This window comes from Camponotus vicinus, unplaced genomic scaffold, assembly GCF_025532165.1.
Source record: "Camponotus vicinus isolate PSW18456_S1 unplaced genomic scaffold, iyCamVici1.0 SCAF_4, whole genome shotgun sequence".
NCBI lineage: Eukaryota > Metazoa > Arthropoda > Insecta > Hymenoptera > Formicidae > Camponotus > Camponotus vicinus.
The window spans coordinates 99,675-122,998 of record NW_028141976.1 but is presented as its reverse complement, the minus strand read 5'-3'; positions in this window follow the sequence as shown (position 1 = coordinate 122,998).

Below are 23,324 nucleotides of genomic sequence, written 5' to 3'. Positions count from 1 at the left end.
TTGCGCGATACTATATATAATTACTATATATTTGCGTCATAATATTATATATAATCAATATATATATACATCAATTTAATAATAATCAGTTCTCATGTAGTCAAAATACTAGTAACCACCAGTACTAACCGAAAGCTGGACTTATACACATCGATCAATCAAGAAAAAGTAATAGGCTTTTTGAAACATTTAATAAAGCTGCAAAAGCCCCACACAATCACCTTAAAATCGCTTATGAAATTTCATAAATCAATAGCAAAATACTATATATATATATATATATTTATATATATATTCGCCATAATCTCATATTAATACAATACATTGATTGATGTGGTATATGGCCAGAAAAATATTACAATGAATTAGCAGTACTGGAACTGGTCGTATATAATGATATTAATCTTAATAACTAACCTTACTAAGAAAAGAAATTTATTCGAAATTTTATTATCAAGAAAAACTCTTAGCAAATCATTTGCAACAAGACTTCGTATAAATTGGTATACGAACAAATCCGTCGGTAACTGGTCTTATAGCCTCTTGTGCGTTCCTTCACATTCTTCTGGTAAATTTGGCATGGGAAAATTTCCATAGCCATGAATCCCGAAACCTGAAAATAATATAATTAATTAGTATTTAGACAAATAAAGACATAAATCAATAAACAATGAAAAACACACATATATATATATATATAAAAGTTTAATTATTATCAAATAATAAATATATTTACTTTGATTATTTAATTATAAAATTAAAACGTAAAAACAGATGACCAGTAACGACTAAATAATAATCCTTTGTAAAATAACAAGCTTCTTTTAAAAAGGAAAATGATTTAAATAATTCTTAACGAATAAAATATAATTTGTTTCAAAGAATAGTATAAAGAATTTCGTATCTTATATAATCTTTACTTGTAATTATATATAATCACTATAAATCCACTTTATATTATATGTAACCAATATATATAGATATTCACTCAATATTCATATTATTCCGTTATCACATATAACCAAAAAAGGATATCCCTATGCGTGTATATGCGCTTACTACAAAGGAAAAGGCATAAATCAAAATATTTTATCAAACGATACTCACCTAAATTCTATTAATAAATGATTTTGAGCCCATGCGTATCTTTTTAATAAACAGTATGTTCGGTTGTCATAAAAGAGATGCAGCGATTATAAATTTTGAAACCTGAAAATCAAATAATTAATTAATATTTTGTAATAAATATCTACAGTAAAAATGCTAACAAATGCTCCGAAAGTGAGCCACATAAAATATTAATACGAAAATTTATAAAGAATCATCAATAACAAAAGGAAAGTTATAAAGTTAACATTCTACGTACATATAAGAATATGAAACAATAAATAAATGTACCAAGTCAAACAAAAATTAATGCCCATGAATAATAATTGTTACTAAAACAATACGCTCTAAAAATCAGTAATAATAATTAGTAATAAAATAATTAACAATATATATATATATTTTTTATATTCATGAGAAACAAAATTAATAAATTTTCCTTGAATAAATATTTTTCTAAACATTATAATAAATCTTTACTGTACATTAATACCATTGGCCTAATATGTCTGTATAAAACTCTAATTATCATTGAATAACATTTAACTTTGACTATTTAATTACAAAATGTAAATGGCCAATAATCACCAAATAATAATCTTTTATAAAGTAACGAGCTTCTTTCAGAAATTAATGATTTAAACATTTCTTAATAAAATATAATTAATAAGATATAATTAATAAAATATAATATAATTAATAAATAAAATATAAGTAATCAAGCAAGAATTTCCTTTAAAAATCCTAGATTATTTTAATTTTTGGTCCTCGTTGAGTTCCCGTAAATATATGTATATGTTCACTATCAGGAAGTGATTTTCCTCAGAGTCTTGATACCTGAAAAATATAATAAATGTATAAGAAAATCTACTATAGAAATTATTAAATAAACCATTCAAAATATAATACATACTTACACACTTTTTATGATCCTATATATATATATTATTTAGCCTCTTCCTAATAACGTAAGACAGCTTGTTATAAATAAGTAGCAAGAATTCCAAGTCCCAGCAACTGAAAATAATAATCAAATAATATTTGGCCGTATGAAAAATTAACTTAACAAAAATATACTAAAAAATCAATCTATACAAAATCTATAAAAGTTTGATTGATCAAAATTACTATATTAAACAGGTTTAATATTTTATAAATGTATATAATTATATAGGAATAAAAGAAATCAAATAGTAAAAGAAGTATAATAAATCAAATATTAATATATTAAATTTCAACAATAAATATATTAAATTAAATAATAATTACTAAACAATAACTAAATAATAAAGAAATGTCAAGAAATTATTATGAATAAAATTTTATACGTAACTCTTTGCTGCATGCAGAATAATAAGTCACCCTATAAACATAGCCTCCACTTGGTTGTCCACCGGGTGTCCCAATATTTTCATCACCTAACGAAAACGCTATACGGAAAAATAAAAATATATTTATTAACAAAATTCCTTAGAAATATATTTCAATAACAAACCACAAATATGCCTCCTCAAATATATAATTAACCGACTACATCTATCGAAATTTATACACGAGACCTCAATAGGTAGTAGTACGTGAAAGTGAGAGAGACCGCACTATCGGGTGACTCGCGCGAGTGAGAGAGACAGCGCTATACGTAATACCATATGTAAAAATTAATAAGAATTAAACCGCGAAACAAGCTCGGACAGACTTGTCACCCTCATTATTAGTATAAATACATATGTAGTTATTAATAAAAATTTAAAAGATAATGCATTAAAATACTAAATATTAAATACATATAAAATATATAACATTATACATGAATACATATATTATATATATATGTATATATAATATATATTTTATAAATATATGATATAATTAAATAAAACCTTTGATTCATTAATTAACTTATCAAAATAATAAACTTACCAAATAAACTCCCGAAATAATTCGCACAGGTTCCTCAAAATCCTTTCAATGCTGCATATTCTTATATGGTTTAAGCCTGTCTGTTGTCCGTGAATAATCCATTGGTCCATATCCCTTCCAACATATATATATACTATATATGCAACCTAGACAAATAAGAAAAATTCAAATAATAACACGTTTAAACTCTAAGCATAAGAACATAATAATTAATACATTATAAAAATCTCTTTTCATATACGTATATTCTATATAGTTATTCAAATAAAACTTCACTACATAATAATAAATTATATAAAATCTAATCCACCCATTATTGCCAAATAATACATATATTTTTCATTTTGATTATTAATTGCAAAATTTTATATACAATTAAAATATAATGAGTAAGCAATGATAACTAAATAATAAACCATTTTCATTATGTGAAAAGCTCAACATTAATTAATGTATGTATATATTTAATAAATGACCGAAAGTTGTCAAGTCAAGCACATTCAAAATAATATTAAAATATTTCAAAATATCCAAAACTTATCCGCAATTAGAGGTGCATAGAGTTAATAAGTCATGGCCAGACGATCATATGTGAGTATTTTGATCCGCTCCGACAATAGTCTAATAAACGTTCTATATTGTCGATCAAAATACAGCCAAGCTATAAATGATATGCACCCTCGAATATCTTCTGTATAGAATGTCGTTTTACAAAATATCTGAAAAATATAATAACTATATAAGACAAATATATTAAATTATTTAAATTATTAATAATTATAAATAATAAAGATTCTGATTTAATAAAACCAATAATGCAAAATAAAGCTCATAACTCTTCACTGTGTGCAGAATTATAAATCTATATAACTACTAAATAAATTTTGTTATAATAAAAATTTACACATATATAACACACATGAAATATAAAGTTTAAATAATAATAATACAAGGTAATAAATATACATATTAATAATAATAATGAATGTATGGTCTTATAAAATTCATTATGCATGATTTTATTATTGAGACGAATAATAAGTCTCCTTATAAGAGCACAAGGCTAAGTCCAGCGTACCGCGTTATCTCCCCTATTACTTTGTTATCTCCCCTAATGTTTTCGACGTCCGTGCCGAGTCTTAATGCGAAAGGGACTCGCGAATATATAATGTATGAATATTATAAGGAGCGCTTTCTTATTGCAAGAGTAATAAGTTATTACGAAATTATAAATTATAAAAGAATATATATATATATATTATATGTTAAATTAATCCATATCATTAACTAACAAAGATCCAACAGTAATGCAATTTTTTAGCAAACTTTCAAGCCTTCAAAAGAGAAATAACAATATGTATAATACATATTTAATTAATAAAATAATGAAGATAAAATTTTTAACAATTACATTTATTAACTTTTACAACAATATATATAAGTATATATATATATATATTCTATACAATTAACAAGTAAGAAATATATGAATAAATTATAACGAATGAAATTATTAAATCGATTTATAAAGCGTTATAAATTCAGTCACCAAAAGATAAGCGACCCTCCGAGCTTCATCCGGTGCAGCTGCACATGAGCTCACTCAGCGATAAGATAAGGCCTGGCGCGACTGCCTGGCGCGACTGCCTGGCACGGCGAACACCTGCATCCGGTGATAAAACAGCTCGCCACATCCTTTGTTCTAAGAGCTGAATAATGAAAGAATAATTAATACACTTTTATATTATAATGTAACACAATTATTATTAACAACTATCTAGACCATGCACCTATATGCACATACATATATATATATATATCATATAATTATTATATAGCAAATTGTAATTATAATGGTTTATAACACCAGAATTTGTTTATAACATTGTTAACTAGAACTATATAATTAATATAAAGAAAGTTAAAAATCAATTCTAAACGGAACATGCTAGAACGATCATTCACACTTCTATTGAAAGAGGTTGAGATTCTATATTAAAAAATATATGCATGCAAATTATTAAAATTCTGGTGACTAAAAACCTATTGTAAAAGCCTTACCTTTTGTAAAATGAATTAACGAGCTCGATGCATGGACAATACTGACAGCTCCGTCGTCCCCACTATCCCCACGCAAGAGCGCGGCCACTACGTCATAGCGCGCTCGAAGAAGAAGGACAGCTATAGCGGCAAGCGGCGGTCGAGCCGCCTACGCCCGGGAGCGCCGCATTCTCCTACCACTGCGGATAGCCGGCACGGAGTAGGGACCAGAGGGTACCTCAGGGAGCGCAGCTCAGTCTTCCGCGCATTTGACCAGGAGCTCTCGAGAAGAAACCAACTAAAGCGATCACGAGCGTATTATAGAACATTTTTCGAGCCAAAAAAGAACTTAGTCGCAAGATATTTTTCCGGACTAAGAACTTAGTCTAGAGAGCAGTCGAATATTATAGTATACTTAAAGAAAATAAAGTGTCTTTGAACCATCACTTGGGTCTTCTGCCAATCATTTGTCACCGGTTCCTCCGACTCTCCTACAGGGACATCGCCGAGGCAGACCGTCCTCCACGGAGATTCATCGCATATCCTGACAGCAGTACTTTTGGGTAAGTACTCGTTTTAATTATTCAATATTTTCTTTTTCATCTCTCGTGATCTGCAACCATCAACCGAATATTATTATTATTATTTTTGCATGACATATTGAAGAATTTTATTATACATAATAGTCAACAACTTACCTTCATACAATTCCAACGTCTTCTCCTTCCGATAACACGAGTACGTTGATTGCCTTTGAACGTTAAACGCTCAGTCTGTCTTTGGTTTTATCCACAAGAGTGAATTGTCGCTTTCGACTTGTCAATCGATGTGCATTGGGTAGTCTACTCTACCCCTCTGCCGTTTCCGCGAAGAATTTTCTCCAGGGAAATTTCTTTACGGACTCTGTGCCGCTGTGACGTGACGTCTTGCACATCGAAACTTGTCGTAGAGCACGGGACGCGCTCTTTAAGGACCGACTGACACATAGTATGATAACTCTGGTTTAGTATAATATATTAGAGGAATTATTTTATAATAATAAAACTAAACCAGCAGGCACGGTATCCATCTTATATTTAAATATCCCTACACACCCTTCCTTACCACGTCACTGCATGTAAGGTAACTATCTAATAATTTTCTCTTATAATAAATGAGGAGTCGCGATTTCAGAATCTGTCCTGTCTCTTTCTTTAAACCGGTCACGAAACTTTAGATTTACGAGGTGCATCCTTTGTTGACAGGTGACCCCTCGAAATTTCCATCGTAAGTATTAGATGCCGCGAAATAATTTCAAATTATCCTTTCAATAAAACAAATTTAAAATTTAAATTATTTCAATAATAGATGGTTAGCGCCCGACGACCAGATCCAATAACTCGCCGCGAATTTCCCTTACAAAATCCAGGTGTAACCCGGCGGGAAATATTTAGACAGCGGTTATTACGAGATCGCCCCTCCGTCGCTCGTCAATTATTTATAGATAGGGACGAGATTCCTACCGGAATAGCAAGGGCCGCAACCGACCGCGAAGACACACTCTTCGACCTCTCCTTCGCACCCTTGCCCCCGGAGCTTAACCCCGAAACCACCGACGGCAATCTCCCTGCGATACCAGCTAGCGCAGAGTCCGAGGAAGAGGAAATTGAATCTGCGGAATCGGACACATCGAGCGACGCGTCCACAATAATTATTGATTTGGAAGACCGAACAGACGGAATTCCCTTGGGACTGCTCCGCGCTTGGGAGCGAAACGGGGAAATAAGGAGGAGCCCTGCGACGTTGGATCGACGGGTCCAAACTTCACCGCCGCCTAGCCTCCCACGAACCCCAGACTCTTTTCCGGGGTATTCGCCGCCAAATTATTCTCCTGTCTTGCCTGGAGAAGTGGATTTAGATTCCACAAATATCACTCCAAGTGAAGAGGACTTTATAGATTACGAAATTAACCAGCTTCTTGATTATTTAGATAGCGAAGAGTTCCTCGATTCTATTGTCGAACCATAAAATCCTAAATAACTTTTAACTATACATATATATAAATATATCCAATACATATATATAATTTAATTTCACTAAAATTACCTTACAAACTAATGTAGAAGAACGAGGAAGGATAAAATAAATAAAAAGGAAAAAATAGAATTTATAATATAATAAATTTGCATATTTATTTGTCAACCTTAAATACCTCCGAAAAGAAGCGTCCTATAGATCCTAATCTCTCGGCGTCCCAGGGTATAGCCGGCTTAGCAGGTTGCCCTGAAAAAGAAATAGAGAGATATAATATTGTTCGTCCCTGCACGGTGCGCCCTGCAGAATCGTTGAATAAACGATCGAATAGGACGTAACAACAAACATTAAAATTTTTGGTGGCAGCGGTGGGATTTGCCAAAAAGGATCTAAGCTTCTGAGAGGAAATTAAGTGTTTGACGAATAAATTTTTATAAAGTATCTAAATCCATTATGCAGACTCGATCAAGCTCGACGAGCTCTGTAGCCACAGGGGCTACAAGGAAACAATATACAGCAGAGGAAACCGAAATCCTCATGCAAAAGGTAAACGAAAAGGAGAAACAGTTAAAAGAACAGGCTGAGGCCTTGCAAGTCAAAAACGAACATCTGATAAAAATGCAAGAAGAAATGAATCGAAAGGAAATGGCCGCAAGCCAAGAACAACCAGCTGTAGAGCAATTAATGGCTTCTATGCAAACGATTACCAATTATATTGAGAGGATTAATTCAAGGCTCATGAATCTAGAGACCTCGCAAAGAGAAGAAAGATATGTTCCACATGAAGAACGAACATTTTCTCAACCGACATCCCAACATTTTGATATCGCGGACCAACCATCTCCGATACGCCTTAAGGATGCTATCGACACAATACCTAAATTTGATGGCCATAAAATGTCCGTTTTCCACTTCAGTAAAATTTGCGAACGCGCTCTCGATTTAATACCCGCATATCATGAATATCATTTAGTGCAGCTTATTATTAATAAACTGCAGGGACATGCATATTCTGCCATAGAAGGGGTAGAATGTCACACCGTTTTCGAGCTAACGAAACGACTAAAATTAATTTTTGGACCAAATAAATCCGTCGACCAATACCGAGGAGAACTAGCTAACATATACATGAAACAAAATGAAAATATTTTTGATTATATAAGCAGAGTGCAAGAACTACGTACCGCAATAATAGATGGAGAATCTGATTTATCCGGAAACATAGGAGAACGAAGAAAGGACGCCATCGAAGCAACCACTATGAACAGCTTTATCAACGGACTTCCATCTGACCTATTAGTACGCGTAAAACTCGAACATCCGAGGACCTTCGAGGAAAGCATTAGCACAGCCATACAACTATCCAAAACTATTGAAGCTGAAAACATTCGGAAGCGCACTCTCTTCCGCCCAAATTTTCAACCCCGTGCTGACCTCCCCAATAACGTCAGCAATGCAGCTCGCCAAAATCCTATGAGCAACAACACTAACAACCGTTACCATCCCAACAATGGACATACAACCTCGCAACCACCTTTCCCCGCATCACCAGTTAAATTAATTGCTGGACAGCCTCAACAAAGTTATCAGACCAAAATCTGTCGCTATTGTAAAACTCCTGGACATCTTATAGAAGAATGTCGGAAGTTAGCTTACAGAAGAGCTCAAGAAGGGAACCAACAACCCGGTACTTCGGGAAACGCGCAAGGCGTTCCGATGAGAACCGACGTCCGCCGGAACGACCCGCAACCAGGACGTCCGACTTACCACATTCAAAAGAAAGTCAACATAATAACACCACAGGAAACTCCCGCACAAATTTCCGAATCTGCCAAATAAACGACAGACAACAATCTACAGAATTGCCCACAGTAACGTTATCCTCTCCAGATCTAATAGCAGATTGCAAATTTATGATTGATTCTGGATCTGGACTCAACCTTATTAAACAAAAATGTTTAAATCCAAACGTTACTCTCGACAAAACTAATCCTTTATGTCTGCAAGGAATAGCTTCTGAAACTATCGTTACACTAGGAGCTGTTTCCCTATCTGTACTTGGAAAACTATCTGAATTCTATGTCATATCTGATTCAATAGGATTCTTACAAGATGGAATATTAGGCAACAAGTTCCTGAAGGAACGAGCTGTTATAGTCAACTATAGAGACAACTTTATACAGTATGAAGATATGAGAATTCCATTCTCAAACTCAATTACAATATGTCTTAAAGAAAGAACTGTCACTCCCTGTTCTTTTCATATTACCAATCCAGAAAAACAAATCGGATATGTACCTCGTCATACCCTTGCCGAGGGCATATATTTCGGGGAAGCTATCGTCACCAATAATAATGGAAAAGTCCATATGCCTATATTCAATACTTCCGAGGAAGAATTGACCCTTAATATTCCATTCATAGAATTGCAAGATTATGATACTCATGAAATAACAGAGAATCCCACTGGAACCCAAGGGCTTCCCAGAGGATTAATCAGAACTTTTAACTCCAACAATCTCGCTGGACTAGACGAACCCCGAGTGGAATTCGTCAAAGCCATAGATAATCCCATTTACTTTAACCAGGCATTATCAACACCAACAGATAGAACTGTTGATGTCATAAACCTTCTACGCCTCGAACATCTGAATTCCGAGGAATCAGAAAATGTTCGACTACTAGTTTTCAAACACTCCGACAGATTTCACCTTCCCGGTGAACATCTCCAAGCGACAAACGCCGCTCAGCATTCTATTCCTACTATTAATGAAATGCCTGTCCACACGAAACAATATAGATTTCCTCCTGTACATAAGGAAGAAATTAATAAACAAGTAAATGAATTATTATCTTCTGATTTAATAAGACCTTCTACTTCCCCTTATAACTCTCCTTTATGGATAGTTCCGAAAAAGCCAGATTCCCTAGGGAATAAAAGATGGCGAATGGTTATCGATTATCGAAACCTCAATGAAAAAACAATAGGCGATGCCTATCCTCTTCCAAATATAACGGATATATTAGATCAACTTGGATCTGCAAAATATTTTTCAGTACTGGACTTAGCCTCCGGTTTCCACCAAATACCCATGGCATCAAAAGATGCCCATAAAACTGCTTTCTCTACACCTTACGGACATTACCAATTCAAACGAATGCCATTTGGATTAAAAAATGCTCCTGCAACATTTCAAAGATTGATGGATAACGTTCTATCCGGACTTCAGGGAAATGAATTATTTGTCTACATGGATGATATTGTCGTATATGCACGATCATTGCAAGAACACGAAAGCAAGTTCGAAAAATTAATGCAGAGATTGAGAGCTGCAAATTTAAAATTACAACCAGATAAATGCGAATTCTTACGACGTGAAGTTATGTATCTAGGACATATAATTGGATCTGACGGAGTCAAGCCTGACCCCGCTAAGATAAAGGCAATAATGAATTTTCCTACTCCGAAGAATCCGAAAAACATCAAACAATTCCTAGGACTAGCCGGATATTATAGAAGATTTATTCCCAATTTTTCCAAAGTTGCTAAACCATTAACCGACCTCTTAAAAAAGGATAAGAAATTCGATTGGCAGGACAAACAAGCAGAAGCATTCGATATTCTAAGGAATTCACTATGCTCTGAGCCTATTTTACAATATCCCGACTTTACTAATCCATTCATTCTAACCACTGATGCATCTGGATATGCGGTCGGAGGAGTGCTCAGTCAAGGAATAATAGGGAAAGATCTACCCGTTGCCTACACATCTCGAATTCTAAATTCCGCCGAACAAAATTATTCTACAATAGAGAAAGAATGTTTAGCTATCATTTATTGCGTAAATCATTTTAGACCCTATTTATACGGAAGAATATTCACGATAGTAACTGACCATAAACCATTAGTGTGGCTACACTCCATCAAGGACCCTTCCTCAAGATTATGGAAGTGGAGAATGAAACTCTCTGAATATCAGTATGAAATACAATATAAAAAAGGAACTCTAAATTATAACGCTGATGCCTTATCCAGAAATCCACCCGTCGACGTAGCTATTCCGTTATTCCTCATTGATGAAGGAGAATATTCATCCGACGAATCCATATTTTCGTATAGGCCTCAAAGGCCAAAGGGAAAATCTAGTACACCTGAAGGTCAGAATGCAGGACCTAATCAGGAAGACATGGGAAACTATCAAAAAACCGCCGAGACTTCGGCCCCCGTAGAGCGTCAACCAGCAGAAGATTATCAAAATTATTCTGTCGAACAAGAAAATAACAATTATGGAGTCACAATCGAGGAAGTTACTGACTCTGACGAAAGCGACGATACGGATTATACTGAAATAATAGAATCTGACATTGTACCGTATCAGTCAAACCCACAACAACTGAATCCACCAGCTCTTCCACCATGGAGTCGAGCCTTAGTGCGAGAAGTTAGAGAGGATTTACTCCAACAGAAAGATAATCACACAATATTTATTTACCAGAACGGGACAGCTTACGACAATGGCGCAAAATCATATCAAGAAGCCAATTTACTCCCCAAATATGAAGGATTGGCATTCGAAAGGGCCAGGGTATGTACTGTAAAAGGAAACACGTTAATTGCCCTCCCCATCAAATACGACTATCATACCCTTATAGAAGCCCAGAATCTTAAAAACTGTCTACACTCTTTAGTGGATGTCATTACTGAACTTGGACTCTCTTCCATAAGTATTAGTAAGACCGAACGCTTCGACGACCTTCCATGGTCATACATCCTTAACCAACTCAAAAGATATCTACAAGAATTACCCATTAATATAACGATATGCTTAAATTTAATTCAAACGCCTGAAATCGAAAAACGTCAATCTCTAATTTTGGAAAATCATGCCTCAGCTCATGGAGGACATAAAGGTGTAACGAAGACCTATAACCGCCTTAGATCTCGTTACTGCTGGAAAACAATGAAAAAGGATATTCAGGAATTCATTAGAACCTGTCGGGAGTGTCAAATAAAGAAACTAACTAGAATAAAAACCAAGCAACCCATGGTTATAACGGATACCCCAGGGGCTGCTTTTGATAAAGTATCCCTGGATATTATGGGACCTCTTCCCCTAACAGTGAGTAACAATCAGTACATACTGACCATGCAGGATTTACTAACAAAATATTCTACCGCCGTGCCATTAAAGGAGGCCACATCGTTAACAATCGCAGACGCCTTCACTAAAGAATTTATCTGTATATACGGTACCCCTCGCGCAATATTAACCGATCAAGGAACAAATTTTTTATCCGCCTTAATGCGACAGTTAACAAGGAAATTTCGCATTCAACATTTTAGGACCACTGCCTATCATCCACAGTCTAATGGATCACTTGAACGATCACATCATGTCCTAACAGAATATCTAAAAACTCAGGTTGATAAGGAGACAAATTGGGATGAATACATTAAACTTGCGATGTTCTCGTACAACACCAGTGTACATGAAGGCACGAGATACTCACCCTATGAGCTAGTATTTGGCCGGATAGCACGACTACCCTCTGCACACCCCATCATCGAAGAAAATATCGAACCCACATACCGTGACTATATTGTTAATCTCTTTAACAAGATAAACGATTTACAAATGCAAGCTAAGCAAAACCTCACACTAGCTAAAGAACGGAGTAAGCGATACTATGATCGCAATTTGAATTTACAACAATTTGAGAAAGGCAACCACGTCTTTTTATTAAAAGAGCCACGAAAAGGAAAACTTGCTGACCAGTATACCGGTCCTCATGAAATAATCGAACTTTTACCCCCAAGTAATGTTAAAATTAGAACAGGAAACCAAACCCGAATAGTACACACCAACAAGATCAAACTAGCACATCCCCAGCCGGGATGAGGTAATAATCAGAGTCCTTTGTTACAGATGCTTTGGCACAGAAGGCCCACACAGCCGAGATTGGACGCAACCATTTCAAATCGAATAGAGGAATCCTTCTTCTTCGGCCATTGTGTCCATATAACAGGAGCTCTTTGTCTCTTAGACGAAACGAACTTGTGTAAGGAGTGTTACGATAGACTCCGTACCAATATTATTAAGCAACAATACCGGCCCTTGCGGAGACACTTCTTTGTGAATAGTCACATCGTGCGTAATGACCATTGCTCAGCTTGTGGCACAACGGTCATCGAGACCAATTCTCTTGACAAGTGCATCTCCTGTACACTAACAGCGCACGAATTCTTAGAACTTCTACACAACACCTCGACTTCTATCAATAGTTGTAGTTACCCCTTAGTCTTAAACGTATACGACAGGACTCCTACGTTATAAGGGGATGCCATTTACCGGCACAGCCTGCTGTGTAGAATTCAGAGGATATCGGTATGATCCCTTGAACGTCTATCTATGTGAACTTTGCTATCACTACGTGTTGTCTATTAGAGTACGATTGCCTCTAATATCTCTACACTTTCTCTCTCCGGGACCACGCCATATCGATCCTCATTGTGCACATTGCTTCCGAACACTTGTCACACAAAGACCTTTAGATCAGTGTCTCATCTGCACTCGAGGTATTGTTGAACTTATGTCGATATCCTATTTGCTTACACTGAACAATGCTTCATAATGTCTCAGCTTTCTCTTAATGCTGTATGCATCAAACTGCATGGTTATCTCAATCTAAATAATCACAACCACTATTGCTGTGCATGTTATTGTATGCTACATACTCCCTGTAACCAAAGGTTTTTCTTTCCAATAGACTCCCATATTATTTCTATCGCTCCACACCCTTATAGAACGATCTGTTCGTACTGTCAACGACCTATCACCATAATACGACCCCTACACACCTGCTCCACCTGTACTAGGAATATCGCTCAAATATTCCGAGAGACTCACCCCACCTTTCTCTCAATAAATGAAGAGAATCCCCCAACCTCCCAACCTTGAAGAATTGAAGAGTTAATATGCTATCGGATACATCTTCCGACACCCTGAACTGTACTGTGCACGAAGAATTCGATGGATATTACTCTCTGGAAAATGGCCTTTATTACTGCCCTATATGTAAAATACACGCGGATCATGAATTAGTCCACATAAATTATCACAGCATATCAGAAAATTTTCCTCATATTAGTCCTTCTAAATGCTGTTTATGTAATCGTAAAGTGTCTCTCATAACTCCCATAATTGATTGCAGGCCGTGCTTCCTAAATTACCTGGAAGAAGAACGAAAAAGAGAATTTGCTAGAGCAAGGCAACATGAATAACGCAAGCAATCCCTGTTGCAATCACCCAATCCATGAATTATTGTCCCACTTCCCCAACATGCATGAGGCAAAATGCAGAAAAGTAATTTTTTACAAAAGATATACCGGAAAAACTCGCACTCCTAGCCGCATGTGTTGCGCATGTTATAAACTTCGACAATTAAGAGTCAAGCCTGATTTAATTGTTTGCCACTGGGTAACTTCGGGAGATATAAATCTTGCTAAGTGTAATTACTGTCAATCCACCCTGGAAACTGTTCGTCCCATCCTTCAATGCCAGGAATGCGTATATTCCTATTTTGAAAGAGCAATATTTGAAAGAAATCAGGGAAGGGACATAAGTAATCTAACTGCTTTTGCTTTTTGCAGGACTCACAGACAAGGCATATACGCATAAAATGTGCCCGCTTTCCAAATTTAAGCGACCTGCTCACCCACTACTAGACTACTCCCTCTTCAACAGCCTTAACGTAAAATGCGTGGTTATAATGACACATGATGTCCTAACCGCTAACAGTCCTCATCTTATATGTACGGATTGCTATAATCCTGCAACTTATAACAGGGTCTTGACGCAATACTCACACACATTCCAATATGGCAATGTGCCAACGAATCAGTGTGCTAATTGCGGTAGTAATTGTCATGAAAAACGACCCCTTCTTGAATGCACTAAATGTTTTAAAGCCTATAGTCAATTTGTAGACATGATCCTTAAAAAGGGAGAAGAAAGAACTTACAGGCAAACTATAGGCCTGTCTGTAAATTCAATCACACTAAAGATAGATTATGGAGTGGCTGAAATAACGGTTGATCCTAATGATCCAGAAATTCTAGAGGAAAGATTATTAAATTAAACAATAAAAGAAAATGGATCATCTCAATCCTTGTTTCACCAATAAACTTAAATATTTTATCTATTACGAACTATACGTATATATATATATATATATCCATAATAAATATGTTAACAAACTGCATTTATAAGAAAAAAAAAAACAAAACAAAAACAAAAACAAAAATAAAAACTTTAAATAAAATATATATATATATATAAAAAAAAAAATATATATATAAAAAAAAATATATATTTTTATGTATACGTATAACATAAAATTTCTTATATATATATATATTCTAAAATATATATATATATATATATATAATTATATATTCATATATAATTATCCTTTAATCGATTTACTATTAATAACTAGTAATAATAATCACTCATATTTACCATATAAATATATATATATACATACATATAATAATAACAATAAAAAGAATAAAAAAAAACACATAGTATAATGATAATAATATACATACAAATTTAGTCAGATTACCTCTCTATATGTATATATATATATATAGATACATATACCCATGTTATATTATAATCACATTGAGCGACGCTACAAAGATACCTCTTGTGTATTCGAATACTTTCATAAGTAATTATAATTTAAATACACCTAAGATTCAATATATAATTATGAATCAATTCTGCGACAATTATTCGTAATCAAACTTTCACGAACATTGTACCATCAATCATGTAACCACAAAATGTAATATAGACATCTACACGTACATCAAAATTGTAATCATTTCAGACCATCATGACGCCCCTAATCCTAGTAATCTTCTTAAGTAAAACTGCCGCCTTAATCGGATTTGATTGCGGAGGACAACACCTCAACGTAACAGCCGTCTCTCTCCTTGATGTTGGCGAATGCGATCTGAACATACGACAACCCAACACCACAGATGTTCATATTCAGCTACTACAACTATCCGACTACAGTTATACAGAAGTCATACAGTGCAAGGTTGAAATATCCCGAAATATATATCATTGTGGCATGCATTCACATATATCTGCTGTTCACAATGGAAGAGCCGATTATGTGCATGAGACTGGATATACTCAATGCCTAAGGATGTTTCAAGACGGAACTATTTCCTTGGGAGACAACACCCTTGTCGCGGGCATAAAAGCAAATCAGACGACCTATCGAAGTATCACCTTGGTGGGCCGCGTACAAGTTGACGGATACTGCAAGGGATCCCAGTACAACGATCCATACGGAACATGGGACGACGTAGTCGTCCAAGCTGCTGTGAAAATATCACTAAAATCTTCCTACGTTCCCGTACAATTGAATACGGGAAGAATTAAATTAAAATCTGGAACAGTGTGTAAACTCGTTGACAGCTACTGTTTAGACGCTGACGACGGATACACCTACTGGAAACCTATGCCTACGGATACTTGTAATTTTCAACAATATGATGTCCTCTACGAAGGACCTGCAAACAAAATTTCTGAAGACATCTCCAAGACAGATACCCCAATCATCTATAGTCTTGTGACTCAGGAAATCACTTTCGCCCTTATGAAAACCAAGGAAATACCTCTATGTGGTTATACTCTCCTGTGCACGGAACACCCGAAATTATTCATTCTTGAAGCTAAACCTGGCAATACATTTGCTAGTCGGAAAACTATTCCTGTCAATAATCTTGACATCTTTACATACATGAACTCCAAGTTCGTGTATATAGAAAAACATGTCAAACAACAGATGACGTCTCTCTATAACAATGTAATTTCGCAAAAATGCGAGTTAGAAAGACAGGTAATTACTAATGCCTTATCTTTTGCTACACTCCAACCAGACGAATTTGCCTATCAGCTCATGAAAGGGCCAGGATACATGGCCGTTACAACAGGAGAAGCAGTACAAATAATTAAATGTATCCCTGTTGAAGTGATGGTAAGAAAAACTGGAGAGTGTTATACCGAACTTCCCATTTCTGTACGAAATCATTCCTTCTTCCTTACACCAAAGTCAAGAATTATCACCAAAATTGGCAACGAACGAGAATGCAGTTTAGAACTTCCTACTTTGTATCGAATCGAAGATACATGGGTGCAACTTACACCTAACATTCAAGTCAGACAACTGCCACCTCAACAGCTAAAACCCATGACTGCCTTAACCTGGAGATATCTCACACCGGGACCTTTGGCCGTAAGCGGAATATATTCTGATACAGATCTGGAGAAATTACGAAATCACATAATGTTCCCAGCCGAAAAGCCAGCTTTACTCAATGCCGTTGCTAGAGGACTAACTGGCCATTCCATGAACACTGAAGGAATCTCAGTGTACAACTTGCTGGATGAAAATTCTTTAAATAAAATTGTCGAAAGCACAGCATCGCGAATCTGGAAGGGATTCATAAATTTTGGATCAGCAACCGCAGGACTCGTCGGAATCTTCATGATTATTCGCCTAGTAAAATTAGTCATTGACACAGTCATTCATGGATACGCTCTTCACACTGTGTATGGTTGCAGCCTTCATCTACTCGGAGCTTTATGGAGCTCCCTCGCGAATTTACTGCTCCATCTGGCACGGGAATCTTCTAGGAAATCTGGAGACGATAACCGAGACAATCAATCACCTGGCGGAGGAACAACCACGCAAACCTCCAACATCGATCCCACTGCACCTGCGGAAGTAATTACTCAACAACCTCCACCAGCCAAACCTCCAAGGACAATGAAACCTTGCCACGAAGAAATCACCAAAAACGTAAATATACCTATATCATATACAAACCTAAGAGACCGCTTAAACACCTTAGATGAAAATATTTAATCTCCCTAGTACAAAATCCTCCGAAAACAATCGGATTTTGTTCTTATTAGGGGGGAGGTGTTACGTCCGGCAACGAAAAATTTAAAATCTTACTTATAAAAGTATAATCCCTACTTATTCTCTCATCCTATATAATCTTTGCGCGATACTATATATAATTACTATATATTTGCGTCATAATATTATATATAATCAATATATATATACATCAATTTAATAATAATCAGTTCTCATGTAGTCAAAATACTAGTAACCACCAGTACTAACCGAAAGCTGGACTTATACACATCGATCAATCAAGAAAAAGTAATAGGCTTTTTGAAACATTTAATAAAGCTGCAAAAGCCCCACACAATCACCTTAAAATCGCTTATGAAATTTCATAAATCAATAGCAAAATACTATATATATATATATATATTTATATATATATTCGCCATAATCTCATATTAATACAATACATTGATTGATGTGGTATATGGCCAGAAAAATATTACAATGAATTAGCAGTACTGGAACTGGTCGTATATAATGATATTAATCTTAATAACTAACCTTACTAAGAAAAGAAATTTATTCGAAATTTTATTATCAAGAAAAACTCTTAGCAAATCATTTGCAACAAGACTTCGTATAAATTGGTATACGAACAAATCCGTCGGTAACTGGTCTTATAGCCTCTTGTGCGTTCCTTCACATTCTTCTGGTAAATTTGGCATGGGAAAATTTCCATAGCCATGAATCCCGAAACCTGAAAATAATATAATTAATTAGTATTTAGACAAATAAAGACATAAATCAATAAACAATGAAAAACACACATATATATATATATATAAAAGTTTAATTATTATCAAATAATAAATATATTTACTTTGATTATTTAATTATAAAATTAAAACGTAAAAACAGATGACCAGTAACGACTAAATAATAATCCTTTGTAAAATAACAAGCTTCTTTTAAAAAGGAAAATGATTTAAATAATTCTTAACGAATAAAATATAATTTGTTTCAAAGAATAGTATAAAGAATTTCGTATCTTATATAATCTTTACTTGTAATTATATATAATCACTATAAATCCACTTTATATTATATGTAACCAATATATATAGATATTCACTCAATATTCATATTATTCCGTTATCACATATAACCAAAAAAGGATATCCCTATGCGTGTATATGCGCTTACTACAAAGGAAAAGGCATAAATCAAAATATTTTATCAAACGATACTCACCTAAATTCTATTAATAAATGATTTTGAGCCCATGCGTATCTTTTTAATAAACAGTATGTTCGGTTGTCATAAAAGAGATGCAGCGATTATAAATTTTGAAACCTGAAAATCAAATAATTAATTAATATTTTGTAATAAATATCTACAGTAAAAATGCTAACAAATGCTCCGAAAGTGAGCCACATAAAATATTAATACGAAAATTTATAAAGAATCATCAATAACAAAAGGAAAGTTATAAAGTTAACATTCTACGTACATATAAGAATATGAAACAATAAATAAATGTACCAAGTCAAACAAAAATTAATGCCCATGAATAATAATTGTTACTAAAACAATACGCTCTAAAAATCAGTAATAATAATTAGTAATAAAATAATTAACAATATATATATATATTTTTTATATTCATGAGAAACAAAATTAATAAATTTTCCTTGAATAAATATTTTTCTAAACATTATAATAAATCTTTACTGTACATTAATACCATTGGCCTAATATGTCTGTATAAAACTCTAATTATCATTGAATAACATTTAACTTTGACTATTTAATTACAAAATGTAAATGGCCAATAATCACCAAATAATAATCTTTTATAAAGTAACGAGCTTCTTTCAGAAATTAATGATTTAAACATTTCTTAATAAAATATAATTAATAAGATATAATTAATAAAATATAATATAATTAATAAATAAAATATAAGTAATCAAGCAAGAATTTCCTTTAAAAATCCTAGATTATTTTAATTTTTGGTCCTCGTTGAGTTCCCGTAAATATATGTATATGTTCACTATCAGGAAGTGATTTTCCTCAGAGTCTTGATACCTGAAAAATATAATAAATGTATAAGAAAATCTACTATAGAAATTATTAAATAAACCATTCAAAATATAATACATACTTACACACTTTTTATGATCCTATATATATATATTATTTAGCCTCTTCCTAATAACGTAAGACAGCTTGTTATAAATAAGTAGCAAGAATTCCAAGTCCCAGCAACTGAAAATAATAATCAAATAATATTTGGCCGTATGAAAAATTAACTTAACAAAAATATACTAAAAAATCAATCTATACAAAATCTATAAAAGTTTGATTGATCAAAATTACTATATTAAACAGGTTTAATATTTTATAAATGTATATAATTATATAGGAATAAAAGAAATCAAATAGTAAAAGAAGTATAATAAATCAAATATTAATATATTAAATTTCAACAATAAATATATTAAATTAAATAATAATTACTAAACAATAACTAAATAATAAAGAAATGTCAAGAAATTATTATGAATAAAATTTTATACGTAACTCTTTGCTGCATGCAGAATAATAAGTCACCCTATAAACATAGCCTCCACTTGGTTGTCCACCGGGTGTCCCAATATTTTCATCACCTAACGAAAACGCTATACGGAAAAATAAAAATATATTTATTAACAAAATTCCTTAGAAATATATTTCAATAACAAACCACAAATATGCCTCCTCAAATATATAATTAACCGACTACATCTATCGAAATTTATACACGAGACCTCAATAGGTAGTAGTACGTGAAAGTGAGAGAGACCGCACTATCGGGTGACTCGCGCGAGTGAGAGAGACAGCGCTATACGTAATACCATATGTAAAAATTAATAAGAATTAAACCGCGAAACAAGCTCGGACAGACTTGTCACCCTCATTATTAGTATAAATACATATGTAGTTATTAATAAAAATTTAAAAGATAATGCATTAAAATACTAAATATTAAATACATATAAAATATATAACATTATACATGAATACATATATTATATATATATGTATATATAATATATATTTTATAAATATATGATATAATTAAATAAAACCTTTGATTCATTAATTAACTTATCAAAATAATAAACTTACCAAATAAACTCCCGAAATAATTCGCACAGGTTCCTCAAAATCCTTTCAATGCTGCATATTCTTATATGGTTTAAGCCTGTCTGTTGTCCGTGAATAATCCATTGGTCCATATCCCTTCCAACATATATATATACTATATATGCAACCTAGACAAATAAGAAAAATTCAAATAATAACACGTTTAAACTCTAAGCATAAGAACATAATAATTAATACATTATAAAAATCTCTTTTCATATACGTATATTCTATATAGTTATTCAAATAAAACTTCACTACATAATAATAAATTATATAAAATCTAATCCACCCATTATTGCCAAATAATACATATATTTTTCATTTTGATTATTAATTGCAAAATTTTATATACAATTAAAATATAATGAGTAAGCAATGATAACTAAATAATAAACCATTTTCATTATGTGAAAAGCTCAACATTAATTAATGTATGTATATATTTAATAAATGACCGAAAGTTGTCAAGTCAAGCACATTCAAAATAATATTAAAATATTTCAAAATATCCAAAACTTATCCGCAATTAGAGGTGCATAGAGTTAATAAGTCATGGCCAGACGATCATATGTGAGTATTTTGATCCGCTCCGACAATAGTCTAATAAACGTTCTATATTGTCGATCAAAATACAGCCAAGCTATAAATGATATGCACCCTCGAATATCTTCTGTATAGAATGTCGTTTTACAAAATATCTGAAAAATATAATAACTATATAAGACAAATATATTAAATTATTTAAATTATTAATAATTATAAATAATAAAGATTCTGATTTAATAAAACCAATAATGCAAAATAAAGCTCATAACTCTTCACTGTGTGCAGAATTATAAATCTATATAACTACTAAATAAATTTTGTTATAATAAAAATTTACACATATATAACACACATGAAATATAAAGTTTAAATAATAATAATACAAGGTAATAAATATACATATTAATAATAATAATGAATGTATGGTCTTATAAAATTCATTATGCATGATTTTATTATTGAGACGAATAATAAGTCTCCTTATAAGAGCACAAGGCTAAGTCCAGCGTACCGCGTTATCTCCCCTATTACTTTGTTATCTCCCCTAATGTTTTCGACGTCCGTGCCGAGTCTTAATGCGAAAGGGACTCGCGAATATATAATGTATGAATATTATAAGGAGCGCTTTCTTATTGCAAGAGTAATAAGTTATTACGAAATTATAAATTATAAAAGAATATATATATATATATTATATGTTAAATTAATCCATATCATTAACTAACAAAGATCCAACAGTAATGCAATTTTTTAGCAAACTTTCAAGCCTTCAAAAGAGAAATAACAATATGTATAATACATATTTAATTAATAAAATAATGAAGATAAAATTTTTAACAATTACATTTATTAACTTTTACAACAATATATATAAGTATATATATATATATATTCTATACAATTAACAAGTAAGAAATATATGAATAAATTATAACGAATGAAATTATTAAATCGATTTATAAAGCGTTATAAATTCAGTCACCAAAAGATAAGCGACCCTCCGAGCTTCATCCGGTGCAGCTGCACATGAGCTCACTCAGCGATAAGATAAGGCCTGGCGCGACTGCCTGGCGCGACTGCCTGGCACGGCGAACACCTGCATCCGGTGATAAAACAGCTCGCCACATCCTTTGTTCTAAGAGCTGAATAATGAAAGAATAATTAATACACTTTTATATTATAATGTAACACAATTATTATTAACAACTATCTAGACCATGCACCTATATGCACATACATATATATATATATATCATATAATTATTATATAGCAAATTGTAATTATAATGGTTTATAACACCAGAATTTGTTTATAACATTGTTAACTAGAACTATATAATTAATATAAAGAAAGTTAAAAATCAATTCTAAACGGAACATGCTAGAACGATCATTCACACTTCTATTGAAAGAGGTTGAGATTCTATATTAAAAAATATATGCATGCAAATTATTAAAATTCTGGTGACTAAAAACCTATTGTAAAAGCCTTACCTTTTGTAAAATGAATTAACGAGCTCGATGCATGGACAATACTGACAGCTCCGTCGTCCCCACTA